General features: G+C 54.6%; 1 protein-coding gene across 1 annotated transcript in view; it reads left to right on the top strand.

Moving 5' to 3' along the window:
- Positions 1-11,499: 11,499 nt before the first annotated feature.
- Positions 11,500-24,924, top strand: part of PALD1 (phosphatase domain containing paladin 1) — a 74,104-nt gene continuing 60,679 nt past the window's right edge. The window contains exon 1 of the mRNA XM_039233219.1: positions 11,500-11,551. The gene's annotated coding sequence lies outside the window, so the exon portion shown is untranslated. The remainder of the gene's footprint in view (positions 11,552-24,924) is intronic.

Below are 24,924 nucleotides of genomic sequence, written 5' to 3'. Positions count from 1 at the left end.
AGCACGTAGAATGCCCCGATGAAGGACTGGGGTGACATGGGCAGTTCGGGTCCTCCAGCCCTTTGGAGAGGGAAGGGGAACCAGGGGGCCCATTCTGACAGAGTTCAGAGTTATCTGGAGTTTGTCCCCTGCCACCAAAAGGACAGCCTGTCCGCCTACCCGCCATGGATGTGGTGGGAGCGGAGGACTTTGTGTTTATGTATAAGACGAGAACTATTTATTCCACGTTGCAGATGAGGCCAGAGAGGTCCCGGGCTTGCCCAGGGCGGACACGGGGAGGCAGGAGCTAGGTTAGGGGCTTGGGTCTCTGGAAGCCTGGTCAGGACCCTGGACACTCAGCCTGTCTGGTCATGGCTCCCATCCATGGCCCCCTTGGCTTGGTTAGAGGGGGTGCCTGCCTGTCCTGCTGGGAACAAGACAGGGTGGGGGGGGGGGCGGGAAGAGCACCATCAACGTTTTCAAAGAAGCTTTGTTTCTTCAGGCCTCAGGTGTGGATTTCTCTGTCTTATTCCTGGGAAGAGCCCCTGCCCGGGGCTTCCTGCCCTCCTGCTCCGGTAGACAGGGCACGGCAGAGCCTAGCATCAGCAGGGCCACCTTGGATGAGGGACGTCGCCCCCGGAGCCTCGTTGCTTTGGGAGGTGGGAGTGGCATCTACCCCTCAGGTTGGCTGAGAACAACCCGCATTATAGATTTGAGCAAGCCCTTCATAGCCTAAAAGCATCTTACAGCCCTTGGCACCAAGCTTGACCTACAGTGAGCGCTCTAGACTTTGATTTTCCTCCTTGTTTCCTCCTCCAAGACCAGCTTTCACAGCAGAAGCACTGCTTGGCCGGTTGCAGGCTTACACACTTAGGCTATGCCACACCTTGGGCTGGGACACAGAGATGAACAGGGCATGGCCCCTGCCCTACGGGAGGTCGCTGCCTATCAGTGGAGGGGACAGGCAGGCCATGACCCGTGGGTCATGCCAGGAGTGCCAGCCTTGAGGCATGCTGCCCCGAGAGCCCTTCCAGAGAACTTGCCGCCAGATGCAGTGAGCTGACTGCCCCACCCCCCACCCTCTCCCCGGCCGCCACAACTTTGGGATCCACTGCCACATGCACACGGAGACCACAGTGTCCCTGGGCTGCTCCCGGCCGGTGGCGGAGTCCAGCTGAGGCACCAGCACGGGCCATGTTCGCCTGGCCTGACCACGATGCTCTCAGGGCTGTGCTGGGTCCTGGACTCTTCCTCCCCGCCCTCCTCCCTGCCCCACGTCTTTTAGATGACAAGCCTGCCCTGCTCTCTGAACACTCTCCCTCTTTCCCCTGCCTCCCCCCTCCCCCCCAGCTTTTCCCATGCTTTCCCCCCAGCGAGCTCTTGCATGGCTAACCTTGCCTTGCTGTTGGCTTTCCGGTGGGTCATTACTGACATACAGTATAAAATGGTGCGTTCGCTCTGGCAGCAGGCCAGAGGGGGGGCATCAGACATCTCACTGGGTCACGGGGACAGCCAAGTGTTATGGACGGGGAGAGGTGCACTTTGAGGCCAGGCCGCCTGGTGAGAACCCCACTCCACCCCTTACCAGCTGTGTGCACTGGACCGCTTAGTTCACCTTCCTAAGCCTCAGTTTCCTCATCTGCTAAAGGGAGCTAAGGCTACTCCTGCCTCACGGAAAGGAGGGAAGCCTTCAGTGAGTTACTACGTGTGCTGCCGAAGTGAAGTGAGTTAATGCACACGAACTGCGACCCAGAGTGAAGGCTCAGTGTCTATCCTTCCCGGTGGGAGGGAAGACTGTGCGGAGGGGACAAGATACCACCTCTGAATCTGCTGCCTCTCATTCCAGAAAGCACCCTGGATTTCGGGGGCTGCGTATGCTCCTGAGCCTCGGCCAGCACACTCATCTTTTTTTTAATTAATTTTTTTAATGTTTATTTTTGAGAGAGAGAGAGCGAGCGCCAATGGGGGAGGGACAGAGAGCAAGAGAGAGGCCAGAATCCAAAGCAGGCTCCAGGCTCTGAGCTGTCAGCACAGAGCCCGATGCGGGGCTTGAACCCACGAACTGTGAGATCGTGATCTGAGCTGAAGTTGGATGCTTAACTGACTGAGCCACCCAGGCGCCACTCAGCCAGCACACTCTTAAGAGGGGGTGCCACCATCCGCTCCCCTATCAGCTGCAGGTGGGAATGTTGCATCCATGCCGATGGGTGGGGAAGGCACAATCTTAGGACAGGGCAGGCGGCTAAGAGTTGGAGTGGACTATTGTGGCTGGAAGAGCGCCTCAGAGTTGACTGGCCTGGAGGTTCCCAAACACCAGACTCAACTTCGGCCTTGACACCAGCCAGGGGGCTTTCCCAGTGTCCCACCCTGGAAATCCTGGCTCAGGGGGACTGGGGTGGAGCCCAGGGGTCTGGGGTTAACCTTTCTTGCTGGCGATTCAAATGCACACACAGGCAGGCCAGGGAACAACTGTCTAGTCCTGGCCCAAGATTTACCCCCGACTGCCAAGGCAATGAATGCCTGTCTCAGACGGCCTGGGCCCCTGGGGTGGAGGTGGGGGAGGGGGTTGGTGGGGGAGGGGTGCCCATTCGGGCCTTCCAGGCCAGCAGGGCTTTGGTGGCCTCCGGTTTCTGTGAATACGCATGGTGTGCCATTGTGCTTCTGAGTTTGTTTTGGAGAGGGACAGCCTCTAATGAGCTGGCCTGTTTCCCTGTGGCTTTGAGCTGCCCACACCCACTGCCGGGTGTTTCCAAGACAGCACAGGGAGAGTGGGGTGGTGGGTGTCCCTTCTGAGAGGCCAAGATCTAGGCCATTATGGACACAGAAGGAGACTGGGGCAGGTAGTGAGTTCCTGGCTTCTGAGAGCATTGAAGCAGAGGCAGGGACCCCTGCCTTTGGGGATTTCATACAGGGAACCCCTCCATGTCTGGCAGGGTGCACTGCTTCGCCTCTCAGCCTTTGTTTCTTTAAACCTCATGTATTACACCCATTGTATTCTGATGTGGGTAGGGGGGAAATGGTGTGAGTTGGGGGCTTGCTTGAAGATACTCCAGCAAGAAAACCAAAAGAAAAAAAAAAGACAACAGTAGATGAACCAAAATCTTGATAGTTGTCATATCTGACTGATGGGTACATAGAATCGAGTATACTAGTCTATATCATTGTGCATATATAAAATATTCAAAATAAAAATAAAAATGACATAATCATTAGAATATGTCATAAACGAGGGCACCTGGGTGGCTCAGTCGGTTAAGCGTCTGACTTTGGTTCAGGTGATGATCTCGTGGTTCATGAGTTCTAGCCCCGTGTCAGGCTCTGTGCTGACAGCTAGGAGCCTGGAGCCTGCTTTGGATTCTGTGTTCCTCTCTCTCTGCTCCACGTCTGCTTGTGTTCTCTCTGTCTTTCAAAAAGGAATAAACATTAAAAAATGTTGTAAAAGAATATGTCATAAATGGGGCACCTCGGTGGCTCATTTGGTGAGGTGTCCAACTTCAGCTCAGGTCATAATCTCATGGTTCGTGAGTTCGAGCCCCACATCAGGCTCTGTGCTGACAGCTCGGAGCCTGGAGCCTGCTTCGAATTCTCTGTCTCCCTCTCTCTGCCCTTCCTTGCTCTCTCTCTCAAAAATAAATAAACATTAAAAAAATTAAAGAAAAAAGAATATGTCATAGATGCGTGGGATAAAAAGGTCCACTGTACAAAAGGCTAGTGAGTGGAAGGAAAGTGGGCCTCCCTTTCTCAGGCCCCATTTCCCCTGCGAGGACTAAGCCTTCTCCCTGGAGTCGTCCACAGCCTGCCAGAGACTGAGCATGTGTGTAGAAATCTATGAGCTCGTTTTAAAAATTATTTAAAAATAGATAATATATACACATAGAACAAAATTCAAGTGCATGGGAAGGTATGCAGCAAAAATATATATGTGTATATATCTATATCTATAATCTATCTTTTCATACTCTTTTTGCAACTCCTAAGTGCTAGAATATTAGACATATTGTCCTACAATTTCTTCTCCTGCCTCCCTCCCGCTTGCCTCCCCTCCTTCCTTCTTAACTCAGCTGCAGAGTCGAGGGAATCATTTTCCTGAACCCGCAGCCCTTATCATAATCGACGTACGCAAAGCTTTTCTCTTTTGTGGTTCTCTTTATTTTCCCTTCATCTCATCCTTTTCCTCATAGGCACCCATCGTAGTACGTCTGATAAATGTTTTCACATAATGTACGTATCCTTACTTAGGAAGACCCTGGTACTTTTCCGTGTGTAGCGTTGTTACTTTCCACCGTGGGTATTTTGTGGCCAGTGGAGCCCTGCTGATGAGTTTACCCCAGAGCACTGCATTTTCACGCTCGCTCCCTGTTTCTGTGTGTACACCTGGGTTGCTGGGGGGAACCGCTGTGCAGGATTCTGTGGTTGGCATCCATGTGACTTATCCCTTCCTCTCGAGGCGGGCCCCGCACTGTCACAGACAACATGGCCCTAACCATCTGTGGCCACGGCCACGTCTGGACTTGGCTCCCAGCTCTACAGACCCTTTTCCATCAGCCCACATACATCTGCCTCGTGTTCTAAAACAGCTGCCTGGTATTTTCCATTGCTGGACGCTCTGTAACTCATCCAGCCGATCACCTCTCTGTCCGCAGACATTTTGGTTGCTGCGGTCTTTCACCACTGCCAAGTGTGAGTAACCTCATACAGTTGTCAGCTGGCGAGTGTGTACAAACGTGGGTGAACTTCCCGGAAATGGAGTTGCTGTGGCAGAGTTCGGACATATCGCCAGACAGTGTGGCAGGGTTCCTCTGCTGCCCCCCATGGAAGCTGTCTTCTAGCATTATGGTTCTTTGGGGCTCAGAGAGGGTGAATGACGGGGCGCGATGCACAGCTAGTGAGCGCTAACATTGGGACTAGAACCCGGAGGCTGAGCCTCTGCCAGTGATCTTCCCAAGGCATTTGGCCTGTGTGTCCATCCGTCCGAGCCGCTCGGAGCCTAGGACCTCCCCTGCAAGTCCGGGGGCATTGGCCTCTCCTGGAACATTCCTGGGAAGCCAGTCCTGCCTGCCCGTCCGGTGAGGGGTCTGCCCAGGTGCTTGCCACATGAAGGCTTTGGGAAGGCGCTGTGTCAGGCCTCTCAACCCCGCCCTGCCCCCACCTCTCACCACCCCCTCCCCTACAGCATCTTCATAAATGGCTCTGTCCGCCTGAGGCATCCTTGGGAGCCTGAGTGGTGTTGCTTGGAGACAACTGGGCAACAGATCTGGGTTATTTAAAGGAGAGAGAGGGAGGGAGGGAAGGGGTGACAGCCTGTTTATTCAGGAATGGATGATCTCCATGCTGCAGGGTTTGGCAGACCCCCTCGCTGCCTCCCCCCACCTCCTGCCGCATTATTCCCAGTGTCCGGGGCCTGGGATTCTTCAGTGAGACCCAGCAGAAGGCCACTTGGAGCTCCTTTCTGATAGCAGTGGGGGCAGGGGATTCTCTGCTCGCTCTAGGGAGGGACTAGACAGGTGCTGACTAGGGAAGGCAGACGGGGGAGGAAGTAAAGGCAGACGGACGAGGCCTCAGAGGGAATCTTCTGACCATATCAGTAGCCACAACAGAGAGAGAGGGAGACAGAATCTGAAACAGGCTCCAGGCTCTGAGCTGTCAGCACAGAGCTGGACATGGGGCTTGAACCCACGAACCGTGAGATCATGACCTGAGTGGAAGCTGGACGCTCAACCCACTGAGCCACCCAGGCGCCCCTCAGACAACTAAGTTTTGGGAGCTTTAACAACCCTGTGAAGGTAAATGTGACTACCCCCATTTTATAGATGTGGACACAGAGGCTCAGAGGCACTCAGACACTTGCCTGAGGTCACACAGCTGACAAGTGGCAGATATTGAATTAAAGCTCGGGTTTGGGGGTGCCTAGGTGGCTCAGTCAGGTTCTGATCTCACGGTTGGTAAGTTCAAGCCCCGCATCTGGCTCTGTGCTGACAGCTCAGAGCCTGGAGCCTGCTTCGGATTCTGGGTCTCCCTCCCTCTCTGCCCCTCCCCTGCCCGTGCTCTCTCTCAAAATAAATAAACATTAACAAAATTTTAAAAATAAAAAATAAAACTCGAGTTTGTCTGATGCTGAAGCTGGAATAAGTCACTGCACGTTGCTAGAGCCGCCAAGACCCTGGCAGGGCACCCGCTTTGAGGTCATGCTGAGTGCCCCCATCCCTGCTCGCCCAGAATCCTGGTCCCTCCTCCCCCTTGCAGGAAACACCTCACCCTGAAACGATCAGTGTGCCTGCCTGCCTCTCCCACAGGTCTCTGAGTACCTGGGATGGGGCGGGACCTTGCCTGTCTCTGTGCCCTGAACCCAGGGTCAGGCATATTGTAGGTACTTAGAGAACATTGTCACATAGAGTTCAGATGCCTGAGCAGCTCCCCCGCCCCCCCCCCCCAGCTTTCTCTTCACTAGTTGGACAGACCTGGGCTTTTCAGCACTTGCCTGGAGCTGGGGTTCAGATCTGCACCCTCTCACTGTCTCGTGGGGACCCGGCACCTATTTTTTTTGGGCAGGCACAGTCTGATCTGCTGGGAGCCCTCTGAAGCACAGGACAGGGTGGTGCGGGAGCATGGGGTATCGGCGCTGGGTGGTCTGGGTCACCCCACTAGAAGGAAGTTATCTCTTCAGTGCCCTAGCTTTTAGAGAGAGGACAGCTCAAACTGGGCTGGGCTGAACCGTGGTGAGGAGGGAGGTGGGGGGAGCATGGGGAGGGACAAGGCAGGGTGAGTTACTAGAGGCTCTCAGAGGCCTCCATCATTTCTAAAGTAGCCCCACCCGTACCCCTTTCTATACCATTCTCTTGTATTATTTTCTTCATAGCATGAATCCCTCTGAAATGATCTTGCTTCTGTTCTTGTTTACTTCTTTATTGTATCCCTCACCCCCACCTTACTAAGATGTCAGCCCCATGAAGGCAAGACCGCATCTGTCCCATTCACTGCTCAGGGCCTGGAACATGGCTTGGCATATAAAAGAGGCTCTGTACATGTTTGTTGACTGACTGCCAGACTGACCGGCTGAATGGAATATTTGTTGAACGAATGAGGCAGGATTTCTTCTTCCTTTTCTCTTTTCTTTTGATGGAGAACTCTCTCTGTAGTTCTCAAGGAAGGTTCTGGAAACAGAATCACCTCTTTCCATATGTCCTGGGCAGTCTTCAGTCAGGCGCCGAGTGGCACTGGGGGAGGGAGAGGAGGTCCCCTTGCCCCCAGGGACAGAGTTTTCCAACCGTCGGTCACAGGTAAAATCAGTTTTGTGTAGTGCAATCAGCAAGAACAAAAAGCAGGACAGGATACATTACAAAGTGTCAGAAGGCATCACACACAGAAGGCTACGCTTTTTCTGGTGAAACACACACAGGTTCAAGTCTCTGTGTAGCTGGCGGTCCCAATGGAAAGCATATTTCTTTCTTTGAGTATAAGTCAAAAAAATTGGAACCCAGGGTATGAATTTCAGTTGTGGGAGATGTCACCCTCGAACCTAGACCCAATAAAAGGAATGATCCTGCTGATAACTATGAGGCCAGTTACGGAACTTGTATTCTGTAGCAGGGAGGGGTGCTCGGGCCCAGGGCCTGGCACAGAGGAGAGGGGCAGAGTCCTGAGCAGACAGAGGGCCCGTCAGCAGGGAGCACTGCCTGGAGGAGGTGGAATTCAGTCTTGAAGAACCCCTCGGCCCTGGCAGGGTCAGGGCTGGGGCAGAGGGCAAAGCTCAGATGGCAGTAATGGTGACAATAGCAATAGTTGACATCAGTGAGCTCTGGCTGAGTGCCAGGCACCCCTTAAATCTTCCAGGCATCCCTGGGAGGCAGGTACTGCTCATATCGTTCTACAAATGAGGAATATGAGACTCCAAATAGGTGGGAAGTTTGAGGTGGTAAAGTTGCGTCGGCTCTGCCCCCGGCCTGTGTCTGGAAGCCCTGGGCCGTGCTCGGAAGGGGCTAGAACAGAAGAGGGGTGTTGGGTCCTGGAGAGGGGGCAGGGGGCCTGGAAGGCCAGACAGCCACTGCAGGACTCCAGGCAGCCAGGCAGTGTGAACGGGGCTGTGCTGGGACTCGGCAGCAGGTGTGTCATACCACCTGGCTCAGGGGCAAGGACCTCAGGCTCCGAGACACCCACCCATCCTGGCAGGCCCACGTGGGTCCCACATCACGAGCATAACAGTGCCATTGGAGCAAGGCTAGGTCGGCTCCCGGCCCTGCCTCTGTCCACTCCCCGGGCCCCACGGCCTGCAGTGGGCTTGGCAGGGAGGGAGGAGCAGAGACGAGCAGGAGGGCCTGTTTCTCATCTTTCGTCAAGTTTCATCTCTGCTGGTTTGAACTCCGCTCCTCTGCCTTCCGGCGAGTCATTTGTGCCTGTCAGGAAATGATTTCTGGCCCGAGTGTTCCCACGAGGGACCCGGGGTTCCCACAGCTTATGTTTATGGGCAGAGACTGAATGTGGGAGTTCCTTTCCAAGGGTGTTGGCACCTTGCTCACTTGGGCGGAGGGGGAGACGGCAGGAGGTTCTGGAAGTGTGAGTAGTGGGGTTCTTGGCCATCCTTTGTAGCTTTGGGCTGTGCTAGGTTGGTTTGTGGGTATGCTACACATGCAGATGCACGCTTACTTGTATGCCCACACTCATGCCCATTGGACCCTTGTGCAAACGCTTATTCACATCTCTGCAAACATGAGCTCACGCATGAGCAACACAAGCATGTAGGTATGCACACACAGGTGCATACATTTGTACTGGGCCACTTACCGGGCCCTGCCATTCTTTAGTCGATGAGGTGATGTCTTGGGTGCTTGTGCGTGTGTGTGATGTGGGGTGGTGGTAGTGCTGGAGGGGGTGCCGGCAGAATGGGCGTTGGCCCTCCAGTTTCTGAGGTCCTCTTCTGGGACCATCAATCCTTTCTCAGGAACTTCTGGGCTTCTGCTTGAGCTTCCAGATCTCTCTGGAAGCTTCTGGGGCAGTCTGGGCCCAGAGAGTTGGCACAAGGGATTCTTCCCTTCTGCTTGGGGCTGGGGAGAGAACGGAGCCTTCTCTTGGGTATACCTAGGGCTTCTCTGTGTCCTTTCCTCCTTCCTCAGCATTCAGCCCTCTCTCCCTCCCAGGCCCAGGATGGGGCCGAATCTGGTCCGGAAGGTTTTCTTGTGGTTGGGGGGGACCCCCAGCCCCATGACCAGCAGGGACTGGGCAGAGCCTCAGGGGCTAGGAGTGGGCTGTGGGGGAGGGGGGCTGGGCACTGTGGTCTCGTGCAGTCTGTGGCCTGGCCCGGAAACACCTTCAAGCCCCCAACCCTTTACTTCTGGGGTCTTCCAGCTAAGCCTCGAGGCTGTGTATTAGGGCTCAAAGGGCGTTGCTTGGTGGCTCTCCTGGGGACACCTCTGCCCTGGGCTCTTCTGCTTGATTCAACTAGAACACCTACTGTATGCCCAGTGAATACAAATGAATGAGTGTGGCGCTGCGCTGGGGACCGGAAGGCAGTTCAGAGTCAGAATTTCGTCTTCCAGGAGGAGCTCAGTCTAGAGAAACAGGCCGCTACAGCCCCCAGCATCTGCTGGACAGCGAGGGAGAAAGAGCAGTGTGCCTGCACGCGTGTGTGCACATGCGCCTGCGTGTCTGCGCGCGGGTTTCTGTGGGCGCTCATGCTAGTGCTAGACCCTGACTTAGTCCTGGCCTCAAGGGGGCGTTATCCGGGAAGGCAGCATCCTCAGGGTGGCTGCAGGGGCGTCAGTGGGGAATCAGGCAGCAGGTGGGGTGAGGTAGGCGCCCCAGCTCCCTGGCTTCTCAGCACCTCCTGGAAGGGCAGGCCAGCTTATGGATGAGGAACTTGGGGATCCGAGAGCTTGTGCCACGTTTCCCAGACCACACAGCAGGAGGCCGTGAGCCGATGTGAGCCCAGCTTTGCTGGCCTCTGACGGCCCGGCCGTCAGGTGTGCGTCTCTGGCCCTTCCTGGACCTTCTCTGCTCGTCTTCTCACACATCGCCGTCCGGGATAAAGGCAGACCTGGAGAGGAGGGCAAGTCTTCCCTGGGCCTCAATTTCCTCATCCACTAAAATAGGGGTAATAACAGTACTTCGCTCAGAAAATCATCGAGGCGAATGAAACATTTGAAGGGTGCTGGACACCTGGTAATAGAACCATAAGCGACAACCATTCCTTTGGTCTTCATTTATTCCCAGGGCGGGCCGGGCGCGGCGGGCGCTGCGTGCCTCTATTCCAGCCCAGTGCCCTCCGGCCCGACTTCGGGAAGAGCGAGGACCGCGCGGCCTGCGTCCTGGCGAGATCCGGCTCCAGCGACTCCCGACCCTGAGTGGGGGCGAGGCAGGTAGTGACAGGTGAGGAAGAAGGATTTCCCGTGTGGAGAGAGGGAGGAAGTGACTCACTAACCACAACAAAGCCAGTCTCCCGGAGAGGAAGCAGCGGCGGGAGAGTGACCGCACGTGGGTACCCGCGGGGGCGTGCGAGCCGCCACTGGCCCACGTGGGCTGCTGGGGCGTGGGGGTGGGAGCGGGGCCACCTAAGGGGCGGGGATGCTGCGTGTCACTGCGGGCAGTCCTGGAATGGGGGCAGAGGGACCTCCCCTTCCAAAACTTCTGCTTCGCTCTTCCCTTTAAGCCTCTGGGAGCTGAGGGGAGTCCAGGGCTTGGGAAAAACCCACGATTGAGCAGACAGCCTGCTCTTTACGCGCGTTGACACTGGGGTGGCTGAGGCCCAGAGAGGGCACTCGCCTAGTGTAGGTTGCACAGCACTGTGAGGCATTTATTCAGGCTCCCTGATGCTCATTTGGGTCCCACCGAGGCACAGCCTGGCTTTAAAAAGCAGAGAGGGGCGAGGGAAGCCCCGGCCTGCAGATCTCCGGGAAGCTGGAGTTTGGGAGGGGGGTGTGGCGCCCAAAGCATTTGCTTCTTTCAGCCGGGGAGGCTGGATGGAAGGTTTGGGGATCTTCCAGAAGGAGCCGAACTAATGACAAGGGAAGAGGAACTGGCTTCTCGGGCAGTCTCCCCCGCCCCCCGAACTTTTCCTCCTAGCAGAGGGTGGGCGGGCAGAAGAAGGAAGCCGGGCCGGAGAAGGTGGGGCCAGCCGTTCCCACTCCGCCTGGGAGCCGCGGATGCCAATCCGGACGCGGCTTGGGTGAGTGTGTCTTTAAATCCAAGCCCCCCGCCTCCAAGGCGGCTGGGGCGGGGGCTCAGGCTGGCTGGTCTGGGGGTGGTGGCAGGCGCGTTGATTGGCGGCCTGGCCGGGTCCGCCCCTCGGCGCGGGGGGCGCGGGGCGCGCAGGGCGCGGGGCACGGTGCTGCGCGCTGGCCCTGGGGCGCGCGTCTCCCGCCGCTGGCTAGCGCGGGCTGTGGTTCTCCTGGCCTCGCCTCTTGCGCCCGGCCTGCCCGCCTCCGAAGCCGCCGCTGCCCACGGATGGGCTGGGGAAGTGGGGAGGAGCGAGCCGGAGCCCGCGCCGGGCGCGCCCCGCTGCCGCCTGAATCGGCGCCCGCAGTCCGGGCGCAACGCGCCAGCCGCAGGAGCGCGGATGTTCCTCGGAGCCGCGGGTTGGCAGGTACCGACGCGTCCACACCCGGGGCTGGCGAGGGGAGGGCAAATCTGGAGTCCCTGGGCAACCCCGGCCCGGGGCTGCTCAGACCACCCACTCCCCGTCCCCGGGAGTGCATGCCTTCTGGGCTCCCATCCAAACCCGCGCGGAATTAATGCCTGAGAGAAGCTGGATCTCACTAAAGAGTGGGAGGTTATCGAGTCCTTTGCCGGGCGCTGGGCAATCTCCTCCCCGAAGGTTTCCCCCGCACAGGGGTAAGTGTGGGCTCCACTCTTGGGGGCTAGGCCTGAGGCACGGCGCCTGAGCCAGTCTCACGGTGCGGTTGGGAGGAGGGAAACCGCCTCAAGATCTACTCATGGGGTCTCTGGGCTCATCTTTAAGGGGCTGGGGGCCCATGGAACTGGTCAAAGTTAAGAGGTCACAGTGGGCTTTGATCCTGAGCCCCTTTGGCCCTCTCCCTCCCTAGGCCTGAGTCTCCCAGGAGATCCCATTTTCATTCTCAGAGATTTTTCCTGAAGAGTCAGTGACTTGTAGGCAAGCAGAGTGGGGTGTGGGAGACATGGCGCACCTGACTCTAACGTAGCCAGGATGGTTGAAACGCGTTCTTATCTCTTGGGGAGTCAGAGAAGGAAGAAAGCTTCCTGGCTTCAAGAAGCTTCTGGGATTCTTTCCTCTCGCCACCTCTCTGGCTTCGGAGGAGCTAGACGCAGTGACTGAGCACCTCTTAAATGCCAGGCCCGGCTCTGCTGGAAGACCGGAGTGTGGGAGGACTCGAGGGTGCTGTCCTCCGGTGGCTCAGCCATATGGGGAATGCAAGACAGACATACAGAAAGTTTGCTGATTCGGGCTTTCCATACCAGTCCTGGACTCATGATGATAATGGAAAGCGGAGAGGCTTCCCATGATTCATTGCTACCTGAGTGACACAGGCTGTGACATTGGGGGAGCTGGAGTCCAGTTCTCACGCAGTCACATGCCTATGTTCCAAGCGGTGTGAAATGCTCCCATGCCTCCTTGTTACCCTGCTCGTAGCGAGGACCCCTCACCCACCACCTCTGTGGGCACTGAGCAGCACGAGGGTTCAGCAAGATTCTCTTGCTTGTATGCGCCCCCAGCCCCACTCTCAGGCCGTCTTTTCCCCGCTGGTAGATTTCCAAAGAAACCCATTTGGTTTTTGGGGTCATGCTGAGCATGGGACTCCCCCAGCTTCCCTGGGGCTTTTTGAGGTTTGAAGTCTAGGTCCAACCTGGTAGGAGGTTCAGAGGCCAGCAGGGGGAAGTCCTCACTTCAGTTCTGAAGAGCCTCTATTGCTGGGGGCTGGGGATGCCGTTGGAGGGCGGGAGGCCCTGAGCCAGAGTGTCCCGTGAGCCCCTTTGCTGGCCATCGAGTATCGAAGTTGGGGTGATGGCGGTGGGTGGGTCGGGCAGGCTTGGCCCGATGAGGGTGGTACCGGGGCAGCCCTGACCTCACTCTGAGGTTCTGCTATGTCTGGGGCTCTGTCTCCTCCCCCATCATCTCTGGCAGGTTTCTGCTTTTCTGGAACACTTTGTGGAGGTGGCATTGTGCTTGCGCCCATGGCTTCGGGCGCTGTTCTGGGAGAGGGCGTTGCTGAGCTCACCCCACAGCCCTTGGCTGGCATTGTGAGCACTTGTGTGAACCCAGCCACCCGCCTCCAAATAGTCGGTGCACACAGAGTCACCGGGCACAGGTGGAGGTGCTGGCGTGCGCAGAGATGTGCATATGCTTGGGTCTAGGCTGTGTGGGCTGAGACAGAGAGTGAAAACACGCAAGAAAGGAATGGAAGTGGGCAGGCAACACAGGGGTACAGATGTGTGCAGGGACAACAATGTGGACACATAAACGTGGACCGCCCAGGGGCCACAGACACTGTACAGGCAGATGACGCCTTTGCGGTGACTTGAACCTCCCCATACAAGAGGCAGATGCATAATGGGTAGGTGTATGGATGATGGGCATGGACATGAGCTGACGCTCATGGACACGAGCCCCGGAGTCACGTGGAAGTGGCTTGAGTGCCTGGGCAGACATGGAGCTGGCTGTGGGCTCCCGGCGGGGAAATGGACACACATACCCCCGCTGAGTCACCTGACAGCAAGGCCGGGACATGGACGGAGCTGGGTCTCAAGATGTAGTTGGATTAACTGAACCCTGCTCAGTTATTTCAGTGACTCCGTGGGGCAGAGGGAAGTGGTCCTGTTTTGGGTGGTGGGGGTGATCTGTGGTGTGGTTTTGTTTCTAGATCTCCACTGGGGTTTGAGGCCCCCACAGAGCATGGTATTCTCTGTTTTACTCCAAGAGGCACTGGACCTCCCCACTCCCTAAGTTACAGGGCTGGGCATATGTTGTCAGCTCCCATAGGGGCTCCTTGAACCTTTGAGTTTCATTTTCTCATGGTTTCCAGAAGTTTCTTCAGTGAGGCTGTGTGGCTTGGGTAGAGGAGGAACCTGGCTGGGGACTCTCCTTTGAGCCCAAACCTCAGGGTCTGTGGCAGGGAAGGGACCATTCTTTTTTTTTTTTTTTTTTAAAGTTTTTTTTTTCTTCTTTTTTTAGTAACCTCTGCACCCAACATGGGCTCGAACTCATGACCCCGAGATTAAGAGTCTCAGGTTCGTGGCTCAGTTGGTTAAGTGTCTGACTCGTGATTTTAGCTCAGGTCATGATTTCACGGTTCGTGAGCCCTGTTTGGGATTCTTTCCCTCTCTTTCTGCCCCTTCCCCACTCATGCGCTTGCTCTCTCTCAAAATAAATACATAAACTTAAAAAATAAGTCTCAGACTCTACTGACCTAGCCAGCCAGGTGCCCCAGGAAGGATCATTCTTAGGGGAAAGAAAGAGTAGACCTGCAGTGGGGTCATTGGTGAGACCATTGCCCTCGGGTGTGGACTGCCCCTCCTCTAAACCCTGGGCCTGGACGGCGGGGGGCGGAGAGGGGGCACCTTCTGGCTGTGGCCGCTTCTGCTCTGCCCATCCTGGAGTTTGAGAGCCTGCTCAGAGTCTCGACACAGCTTGACACCAACCCACTTCACGACCCTGGGCGAATTACTTAATGTCTGCATTAACTTACCTTTAGCAGGAAACTCCTCATCTTTAAGATGGGGCCAGTAAGCCCTTAGCCCTTGCGGGGATTTTGCAGGTTAAATGGGAGAAAATCGGTAGAAGGCATATGGCCCAGGGTGTGGTCCAGAGCGAGTGCTCTGCAGTGGAGCTTTGAGGACAAGCCTTCCCCTGCGGTCAGGACCCTGGCCCAGGGCTGCTTCAGCAGGCCGGGCAGGCAGACACCTCTCCTCTGAAAGCTGGAGGGCTTTGTCTTCGCCCCTTGCCCACCAGCCATTCCTTAGCCCTGTGGGATCTCTACGAGCAGGGTCAGGAAATAGGCAGGGCGTATGGAAGCTTGAGTCTGCCGCCCGCCAGGCCTCTGGGAGGGGAGCCAGTGGTTTGCTAAGAATAGCCCCAAATCACGGCTCTGCCTCCCAGCAGGCAGCCCTGTGCCTCTCGGGTATGGGCCGAGCTGCAGGGCCTTTTATGTTACTGGCGCTCCGCACAGGGATGGCCCGGAGCAGCAGGCTCAGACTGCGAGGGGGTTCTGCTGCTGTCCCTGGCTCTTTGGCTGGGACCTGGGGAAAGAGAGGGCCTGGGAAGCGCTGGCTGTTAGAGTCTCCAGTTCCTCTTCCACTCTGAGCTCGTCCTCCGATGTGCTCCCCGAGCAGTACCCTCCAGTGGATCTGTAGTGATTAAGAACACTGGTTCCAAAATTTTGGGCCCTGTTGCCACTAGCTGTGTGCCCCTGGGGAGCTCACTTACCCTCTCTGTGCCTGATTCCTTGTGTATCAGGGTTAATGAGAGTTTCTCCCTCATAGGAATATAGGGAGTGGCTCATAGGAAGTGCTCAGTAAACATCAGGTGCTGCTGTCATTACCCTGGTTACTACTTTCTCAGCAGAGGGAGAGACATGTGAGGCCAGGGTGCTTGCCCAGTGCCTGATGAAGGCGCCAGGATGCTTCTAGATTGGAGTTGCTGGCCCTGGGTTCAGTATGAGGGGCAGGGGACCAAAGGTGAGTGAGACCCCGTCCCTTCTGGGTAAGAGAGGCACATTCACACGTTGTACCGTGCCTGACTGGCACCTTCCCAGCCCTGTGCCCTCTGTGGTGGGAGCCAGAGGCAGCCAGAGGGAGTGGCCTGCCTGGGGGTGGGGCGATGCTTCGGGTGGGCTTTGAAGGGTGGCCAAGAGTTTGCAAGGGTGAGGGAAGGCTTCCGGCAGAAAGAGCAGCCCAGCCGAGGTGTGACAGCTCAGTGTGTTTAGGAATGTGAGCAGATCCCTGCACCTGGGGAGGGGACCCACACTTAGCATCCAGGCTTGTCAGGAAAGTCCTTGCACCCTGGGACCTTCTGTCCCTCCCCCTCTGGGCTCCGAGGCAGCCCTGATTTCCCTGTTAGGACACAAGCTGGAGGCCTCTCACTTTCCTTTTAGGAATCAAGTCTGCTCTCCCCTCGTTCTCCAGAGGCACTGCTGCCTCTTAGAAATGGCTGCCTGCCCTCCCTGGGGGCGCTCGGTTTTGAGCTGGGGCTCCAGACGGCTCCTGCCTCAGGAACGTGCTTATTTTTGCTCTTAGTTAAGATACCCATAGGTTAATAGGTCTCCCTTCTTGGGAACAAACTGAAAGCCTTTGAAAACTCCTTAGCTTTTCCCAAGGAGTGAATGTCTAAGGGTGGAATTCTGGGACCTTGGGAGGTGTTTTATATATTTCCTGTAACTGACGTGTGGACTGGTGTAAGTTACGAGGGGTGCCCCTTCTTGGCTGGGGTACTCTGATGAGAGAGACACAGGGCATCTGGGGTGCCGTGCATGCCCAAGGCAGGCAGTGGCGAGCATCTGGGAACTGGGTGTGTCAGGCTGACCCCGAAGACTCCCGGGGAATGAGGGCTTTTGGAAATTCCAGGAGGGAGGGTGTGGTGGACCTGTGGGTCCATTGCGGTGCCTCCTGCCCTCGCCCGTGAGGAGCGGCCCCACTGCCAAGGGACTGTGTTGGCCCCGTGCAGGAGGAGAGAGGTGGGTGCCCTCAGATGACCTGGGCCTTGCCAGCCTCTGCCAAGCCCCAGGGCCTGCCTGCCTGCAGGCTGTGTGGCTTCTGTCCAGGCCTTCCCCAGAGTGGAAGACAGGGACGCTTAGATGCTTTGAAGATTGCTGGATGTTTAGAAAGCACAGAGGGGACTCCCCTCCCCCTCCTTTTCTTTTCCTTTTCCGGGAACTGTAGACCCCTTGAAGAAGTTAACCCTCTCCTGCTGGTGGCAAAGTGGCCGTTGGACCTGCCCCCTGGAGTTAGGGAGTCTTTCCCCCTGGGGTCCCTGAAGTTGGTGCTGACCTCTTCATTCTCCGGGGCAGCCCTCCATCACAGCCCCAGGGCCCTGGCTCATCCAGCCTGGATCTGATGGGGTGCCCTCCCCGCCCGCGTCCTGGCCTGGCAGCTTCTCAGCCCCAGCATGACCATCTTCTCAGTGGGTGCTCACTCCTGGCCCTCCTGGCAGCCCAGCTCATGCACTTTGGGGGTCTTGGGGGTTCCCAGGGGCTGCTCTGTTGGCTCACTCCGGGGCCTGTTGGCAAGCTCTGGTTTTCAGATGCCTCAGAGAGAAGGGCCCTCCCTGGAGATCGGGTCCCTGAGGTGCAGCACCCTTGAGGGAGATGCTTAGCAGATCTCTCCTCCATTGGGCCCTGAACTGGGCCTGAGGCACAGGTAGATAAACCCTGGACTGGCATTTCACTGCTGTGACTTTGAGCCCAATTTCTCATCTGCAAAATGGGTATAATAATTTTTTCCCTCCCTTCCTTTAAAAAAGTTTTTTTTTTTTTTTAATTGAGGTGACATTCACTGGACACACAATCAATCATTTTCAGATATACGGGTCAGCGGCCTGTACATTCACAATGTCATTCGATCACTACCTCTGTCAAGTTCCAAAACACATGCAGCACCCCAAAGGGAAATCTGGCCACCGAGCAGCTACTCTCCATTCCCACCTCGACCTTACTTTTTACGAGTGGCTTGGAGGTGTGTGTACCATGAGATTCGTGCATTCTCAGCGCACAGCTGCATGAATGTTGGTCACAGCCAGGGACGTACAGTCACCGCCTCGGTCAGGTCTGAGAGTACTTCACTGCCTGCAGGCTCCCGGGGCAGCCAGTCACCACTCTCACCCGTGGCCCTGGGCCCCCTTGTCCTTTCTGTCACTTAGGTCTTACTTTTTCCTAGATGGTCACATAAATGGACTCACATCATGGGTAGTGCCCTGTCTGACTTCCTCGCTCCTCATGACGTTGAGAGGTGCCCTCATTGCTGCACGTTTCGGCCACGCCTTCCTTTTTCACCGCTGAGTAGTATTCCTGGGCATGGAGGGTCTGCTGATCAGGTTCCCAGGCGATGCGGGCCCGCCCTGCCTTTGAAAATGTTGTCAATTAAAGAATAATATATAGCAATTATCTTGATGGAAGATTCCAGTAGTTTGTAGGGAGAGTAAGATGGAAACCCTCCCTGCCCCTACCCCCGCCCCGGGCCCACTTCCTTCTCTTCGCTGGAGGTAACGCCATCAGCGGTTTGCTGAGTATCCTGGGTGTTTCTTCTGTGCCTCTGGGTGAATTTGTGTAGTTTTGATTTGGGGATGTCAATCATACTGGGTCTGTGGGCATGGAGCCACTCAGCTGTTGGTCTTGGGGGGATCCCAGCACTGCTGTAGGAGCTTCAGGCACATCCCATGGGAGCCAAGGGCCCAGAGACAGGGGCCTGGGCCATGCCAGCAGGTGTCCCTCTGCCCCTGGCTCCAGCTGGGGCTCATCCAGGCTTTGGGGAGACAGAGTGAGGGTTTCCCAAAGGTGGTCCATTCAGAGCGGGTTTCTGGAGGTGGGAGGCATTGGAACACAAGAGATCAGACCATCCTGGGGGCAGGTGGGTTGGTAGCTGAGCACCTGGGTGGACGTCATTCCCGCTTCTGTCACCACCGCCTCCCACCAGCAGCCGGCCGCAGGGGCTTCCTCTTCCTGTCTCCTGATGCGTCGTTTGAAGGACTAGGTCCAAGGAGAGAATGATCAAAGATGGACTCTGGAGGCCTCCCTTCTGGATGCCATGAAGATGCGCCTTACTGAGGCAACAGGAGCCCTGCCTTGGGTATGAAGGTGGAAGGTGGGGAGTCTGTGGCCCCCTGAGGAAGAAGGGCCTCCGGGGCTCAGATTTGCATGCTCCCGGCCCTGCTTGACCCCAGCCAACGGGGCCGTCGGAGCTCTGCACCTATATTGTCAGGCTTCTTTCCTTGACCCTTGCCATCCATGTATAAATGGGTCTCTATTTGTGCATACTTACTAACATCGGTTGTTTTCATTGTTTTCAAGTTTTTCCTAGTTTAATAATTCAGCATAGTATCTCACTACTGTTGTATGAAGCGAGTCCCATGAGATAGGAATCTTGAGCTGTGTTCCGATATGGGCTTGTCTTGTGATTTGGGGTTTCATCTCAACCTCCCTCTCTGAGCCCTCAGGGATGGTCTAGGGGGAGGGGGAGGGGAGTGAGCCTTGAAACTAGCAACTGGTGGGTTTGCTGATTTCTTCTGTGATTTCTTCAGCTTAGTGCTGCTCAAACCTGGTAACATGTGGACCCTTACCCTTTTTAAAAAAGCTTTTTGAGATATAATTCAGATTATACATACACGTAATTCATATTATACATACAGTTCACTGATTTAAAACATACGATTCAGCGTGCCTGGGTGGCTTAGTCGGTTGAGTGTCCAACTTCTGTTCAGGTCATGATCTCAGGGTTGGTGGGTTCGAGCCCTGTGTCCGGCTCTGTGCTGACAGCTAGCTCACAGCCTGGAGCCTGTTTCAGATTCTGTGTCTCCCTCTCTCTCTGCCCCTCCCCTGCTCATGCTGTCTCTCTCTCTCTCTCTCTCTCTGTCTCCAAAATAAATAAATAACATTAAAAAGATAAATAAAACATACGATTCAGTAGCTTTTAGTATATTCACAGAGTCCTGCCTCTGTCACTGCTGTCTAATTATAACATTTACATCAACCCCCAAAAGATACTCTGTATCTATTAATTGTCACTCCCTCTCCCCAGCCCACTAGTCTACTTTCTGTGTCCATAGAGTTGCTGGACATAGAGTATTCTGGACATTTCATATGGAATCATACAGTGTGTGTGTTTTTGTGGATCCCTTTTAAAGGAAAAGAAAAGCCTCATTTGTTGATTTAAGTTTTCTTATTAGAAGATAACTTATATGTGGATAGATATAAAACTAGGTAAATGCCTCAGGCTTCCATAGTTTCTATATGACTGTGAAACAAATGTGAAATACCAATAAAACCAGAAAGCCAACTCATTGCAAAGGAGCAGTGTTAACTCATTGAAAGGGTGTAAGCTGCGCCTACATTGCCAATGTTGAGTTGCTGGTAGAGAGCTGGGCCTCTTCTGTTTCCCTTGCTTCTGTTGCCTGAACTTGCTGTACAGAGTGGCATTAATGATGTTGGCTGGGTAATCTGATCACTCCCGTCAGAGCCCAGACTGCCAGTGAGGAATCCCCAGATGCCTGCGTCAGTAGTGCGTTGCTTGGTACCTGGCAAGCCGGCTTGTTCGAGGGGAAGGGTGGACTAGCCGTGTTCCTGAAATCTGCATATGGTAGCTCTCAAACCCACTTCTTGTGGGAATCGCGTATTTGGCACAAACAGGTGGGTTTTGCTCAGTTCACACGGATGCTGTTTACACGAGCATGGTCCCGACTCCTAAGAAGCTGGGCCTGTGGGCACATCCAGGCTGCCACGGGCTGTGTGTGGGGTGGAGAACCGAGCCACCCCCTCCTCTGCTTGAACCTCCACCTTTATTTAAGCCCTGTGCTGTGATGTCATTTGGTCTTTACAGAAAAGGAACTGATTGTAAACATGGGGGCCGACTTCAGCCCCAAATAGCAGCCAGTACTTGCTTCTGAGACCATTGGCCCCAGGGCATGCGCTCTTTACTTTTTTTGTAAAAGATTGAGGTGAAATTCACATTACACAAAATTAACCATCTTTACAAATTTTTTCTTTATGTTTGTTTATTTTTGAGACAGAGAGAGAGCAAGCAGGGGAGGGGCAGAGAGAGAGAGGAAGACACAGAATCCGAAGGAGGCTCCAGGCTCAGAGCTGTCAGCATGAGCCCGACACGTGGCTTGAACCCACAAACTGTGAGATCATGACCTGAGCCGGAGTTGCACGCTCAACTGACCGAGCCACCCAGGTGCCCCAAAATTAACTGTCTTAAAGTGTGCATTTCAGTGGTAGTTAGTACATCCATGATGTTGTACAACCAACCATCACCTCCGTGTAATTCTAAAACATTTTTTTAACATTTTATCGTGGTAAGAGCATGTGATCTACCTTCTTAATAAAATTTTAAGGGTACAGTACATGAAGACTATAGAGGCAGTGTCGTTCACCAGATCTCCAGGACGCACTTATACTGCTTCACTGAAACTTGATGCCGGTTGATTTCCAACCCCCATTTTTTCTCCCCCCAGCCCCTGGCAGGCCCCATTCCACGCTCTGAGTCTATGAATTTGACTATAGATACCTTGAATAAATGGAATCTATAGGATTTATCTCTCCACGCCTGGTTTATTTTACTTAACATCATGTTCTCAAGCTTCATCCATGTTGTGGCATATTGTAGAGTTTCCTTCTTTCTTAAGACTGAGTAATAGTCTGTTGCACGGTTCTACCGCATTTTCTTTTTCTTTTTTCTTTTTTTAATGTTTTATTTATTTCTAGGAGAGAGAGAGAGAGAGAGACAGCATGAGCAGGGGAGGGTCAGAGAGAGAGGGAGTCACAAACTGAAAGAGGCTCCAGGCTCTGAGCTGGCAGTCAGCACAGAGCCCGACGCGGGGCTCGAATCCACGAACCGCAAGATCATGACCTAAGTGAAACTCAGACGCTTAACTGTCTAAGCCACCCAGGTGCCCCTCTACCGCATTTTCTTACCCGTTCTTCCGTCCATGGGCGCTCAGGTCCCTCCGCCCTCTTGGCTGGACTGAGGAGGGCTACAGTGAACCCGTGTGTGCCATGTCTCTGTGGGATCCCGACTTTAATTCTTTTGGGTAAACACCCAGAAGTGTGATTGCTGGATCCTATGGCAATTCTATTTTAAAGTTTTTGAGGAACTTCGGTACCATTTTCCATGGCGGCTGTGCCATTTTACGTTTCTGCCGACAGCGTGCCTGAGTTCCAGTTTCCGCACGTGCTTGCCAACACTTGTCTTTTTTTTTTTTTTTTTAATTAATAGTCATCCTGACAGGCACGAGGTGATGTCTCCTCATGGTTTGGATTTGTCTTTCCTTCACTGGTGATGTTGAGCACCCGGACCATTTTCATCACCCCCAAAAGGAAACCCCTCATCTGTTAAGCAGTCAGTCCAGATCTACCCCATCCCTGCCCCTCTTCCCAGCTCCTGGTAACCCCTACTCCGCATTCTGTCTCTGGATTTGCGAGTGGCTTATGTGACTTTATTTGGGTCTAGTTTCTTTCACTTGGAATCATGTTATCAAGGTTCACCTGTGTTGTAGGATGTAGCAGTCCTTTTTCTTCCCTGCGTAAGAATTTTTTTAATGTTTATTTTTGATAGAGAGAGAGAGGCAGAGCACAAGTAGGGGAGGGGCAGAGAGAGAGGGAGACCCAGAATTTGAAGCAGGCTCCAGGCTCCGAGCTGTCAGGACAGAGCCCGATACGGGGCTCAAACTCACAAAGTGCAGGATCGTGACCTGAGCCAAAGTTGGATGCTTAACCGACTGAGCCGCTCAGGCGCTCCTTTTTGCAGAATGATAAAAACCATCGTATGGATTTACTACATTTCCACGTTTTGTTTACCCATGTATCAGTTCGTGGACATTTGGGTTGCTTCCACCTTTTGCCTATTGTGAATGGTGCTGCTATGAACATGGGTGTACAAGTATTTGCTTGGCTGCCTGTTTTTAATTTTGTTGGGTATATGCCTACAAAAGGCATTTCTGGGTCATATGGTAATTCCATGTTTACCTTTTTGGGTTTGATATTCTGCAATTCGATAGTGGTGACAGTTGCATGCCATTGTGAATGTACTAAGTGCCAGTACTTTAAAAGGGTGAATTTTATGGTGTGTGAATTAAATCCCAAGAAAAGAGAGAGAGAGAGAGAGAGAGAGAGAGCGAGAGAGCTCACAGATCCCAGAGCAGAGGTCCATGGAGTCAGGATTGAGCCATGTTGTCAGTGTGGGAAAGCCCCCAGTCCTGCATTGCCTAGCGCGGTCCCACAGACTTCCTGTGTAGTGGGGACACAGGACCAGCCCCACGGCCCCTGTTTGGGGTGGTGGGTGGGATCTATAGGAACCAAGGGGGCCAGCTGGCCACCTGCCCTCCACCTTAGCCCATTCCGTGTCTTTCTGGATTCTCATCCCCAAGTATTCACTGCAGAACTCTGTTGCCTCAGTTTCCCCATCTGTGAAGTGGGCCTGTGGGCAGCCGGCCTTGGCTGTGGCCCGGGCTCTGCGGGCAGGTGAAGCCTGGAGACGGGCCGCGCTGGCTTCCCCCTGGATGCACTGTTCTCCTCTCTGTCATTCACATTGCTTTCCATGCAGGCTCAGGTGCAGCTGGTCCTTCTTTTTTTTTTTTTTTTTTTAATATTTTTATTTATTTCTAGGAGAGAGAGAGAGACAGCGCGAGCAGGGGAGGGTCAGAGAGAGAGGGAGTCACAGACTGAAACAGGCTCCAGGCTCTGAGCTGGCAGTCAGCACAGAGCCCGACGCGGGGCCCAAACCCACGAACCGCGAGATCATGACCTAAGCGAAAGTCGGACGCTTAACCGACTAAGCCACCCAGGCGCCCCAACAGCTGGTCCTTCTTGGCGGGTCTCTAGGCCGCTGCTTTCTTGCGAGGTGGCCGCGGGGGATGAGACCGTGGCTCTCTCGTCTGCTCGGTCCTCACTGCACACTCGCCTCCCCTGGTCTGTCTCATCTCGTCGTTTAGGCCAAACACTTGAGTCATCCACGGCTCCTCTGTGTCTCCCACGCCTCCACAACGCCGTGTCCGCGGGCCCCGTCGGCCTACCCCTCGCAGTGGACCCGGGGTGAAACTTTCCCCTGCCTTCCCCCCGCCGCTGGCCCAGCCTCCAGCGGCACTAACATTATCACGGAGGGCTCCACCCAGGGCCCTTGTCTCCCATCTTAGCTCCTCCCTCATTCCCTGACAGGCTCTTCTAACATAGCAGTCAGGGTGACCTTGTTAGGATGCCAAAGTCAGACCAAGGCTTTTCTCTGCCCCATTTACTCTGGTGGCTCCCCATTTACTCAGCGTGTGAGAGCCAGCATCCTTACGGTGGCCTCCAGGACATCCTCGTGTAATACCCACCCCCTCACTCACCCCACACCACCCAAACTGCCTCATGGCTCCTCCAACCTCAGGGCCTTTGTACAGGCTGTCACCTCCACCCGGGATGATTTTCCTCCAGAGCCGCCTAGCTTCCCATGCTACTTCCTTCAGAATTTTACTCAAACGTGAAGCCTCCCTGAGATACCCTGTCTAAAATTTCATGCCTCACTTCCATAGACCTTTTCTTACTTACCACTGTCATCTCTGCATACGCTATATACTTTACTAATTTATATTATGTATTTCTGTGCCTCCAGCTAGCATGGATAAGGTAGGGTTTGTGTTCTGTATTGTCAGCTCCCAGAGCAAATCCCCCTCCTAGGAGGTGCCCCCACAAACATTTGTAGAATGTCTGCCTGAAGAGGGCAAGAAATGAGCCCATTTTTAAAAAATTTTTCTAATGTTTTTTATTTATCTCTGAGAGAGAGAGACAGTGTGAGCAGGGAAGGGTCAGAGAGAGAGGGAAGCACAGAATCTGAAGCAGGCTCCAGGCTCTGAGCTGTCAGCACAGAGCCCGACGCGGGGCTTGAACCCACGAACCGTGAGATCATGACCTGAGCCGAAGTCAGACGCTTAACTGACTGAGCCACCCAGGAGCCCCATGAATGAGCCCGTTTTATAGATGAGGGAATGGCGTCTCGGGCTGACCTGAACCTAGTCTCTTGACTCTCAGCCAGTTCGGTGCTCTTTTGCTGAGGCATGGTTTCTACCTCCTTCTCCCTGTATCCCTGTTTGCAGGGAAAGCCATGCTAAGCTGCGTGGAGCCTCTAAAGCTCCTCTTAGGAAGTTCACCTTGTTAGTATGGTAATTATGGACTTGACAGGTGTGTCTCCTGCATTTGTGCAGAAGTGACAGTCAGCTGCCCCCATTTACGGAGCTCACTCAGTGCTAGGCACGGAGCAGATTCGATGAATTTATGTCTCATTTGAATCTCACAGCATCCT

The sequence above is a fragment of the Hyaena hyaena genome, unplaced genomic scaffold (assembly GCF_003009895.1).
Source record: "Hyaena hyaena isolate Hyena2069 unplaced genomic scaffold, ASM300989v1 scaffold_73, whole genome shotgun sequence".
Taxonomy (NCBI): Eukaryota; Metazoa; Chordata; class Mammalia; order Carnivora; family Hyaenidae; genus Hyaena; species Hyaena hyaena.
The sequence above is the reverse complement of the archived record's forward strand: the minus strand, read 5'-3'. Positions and strand labels throughout refer to the sequence as shown.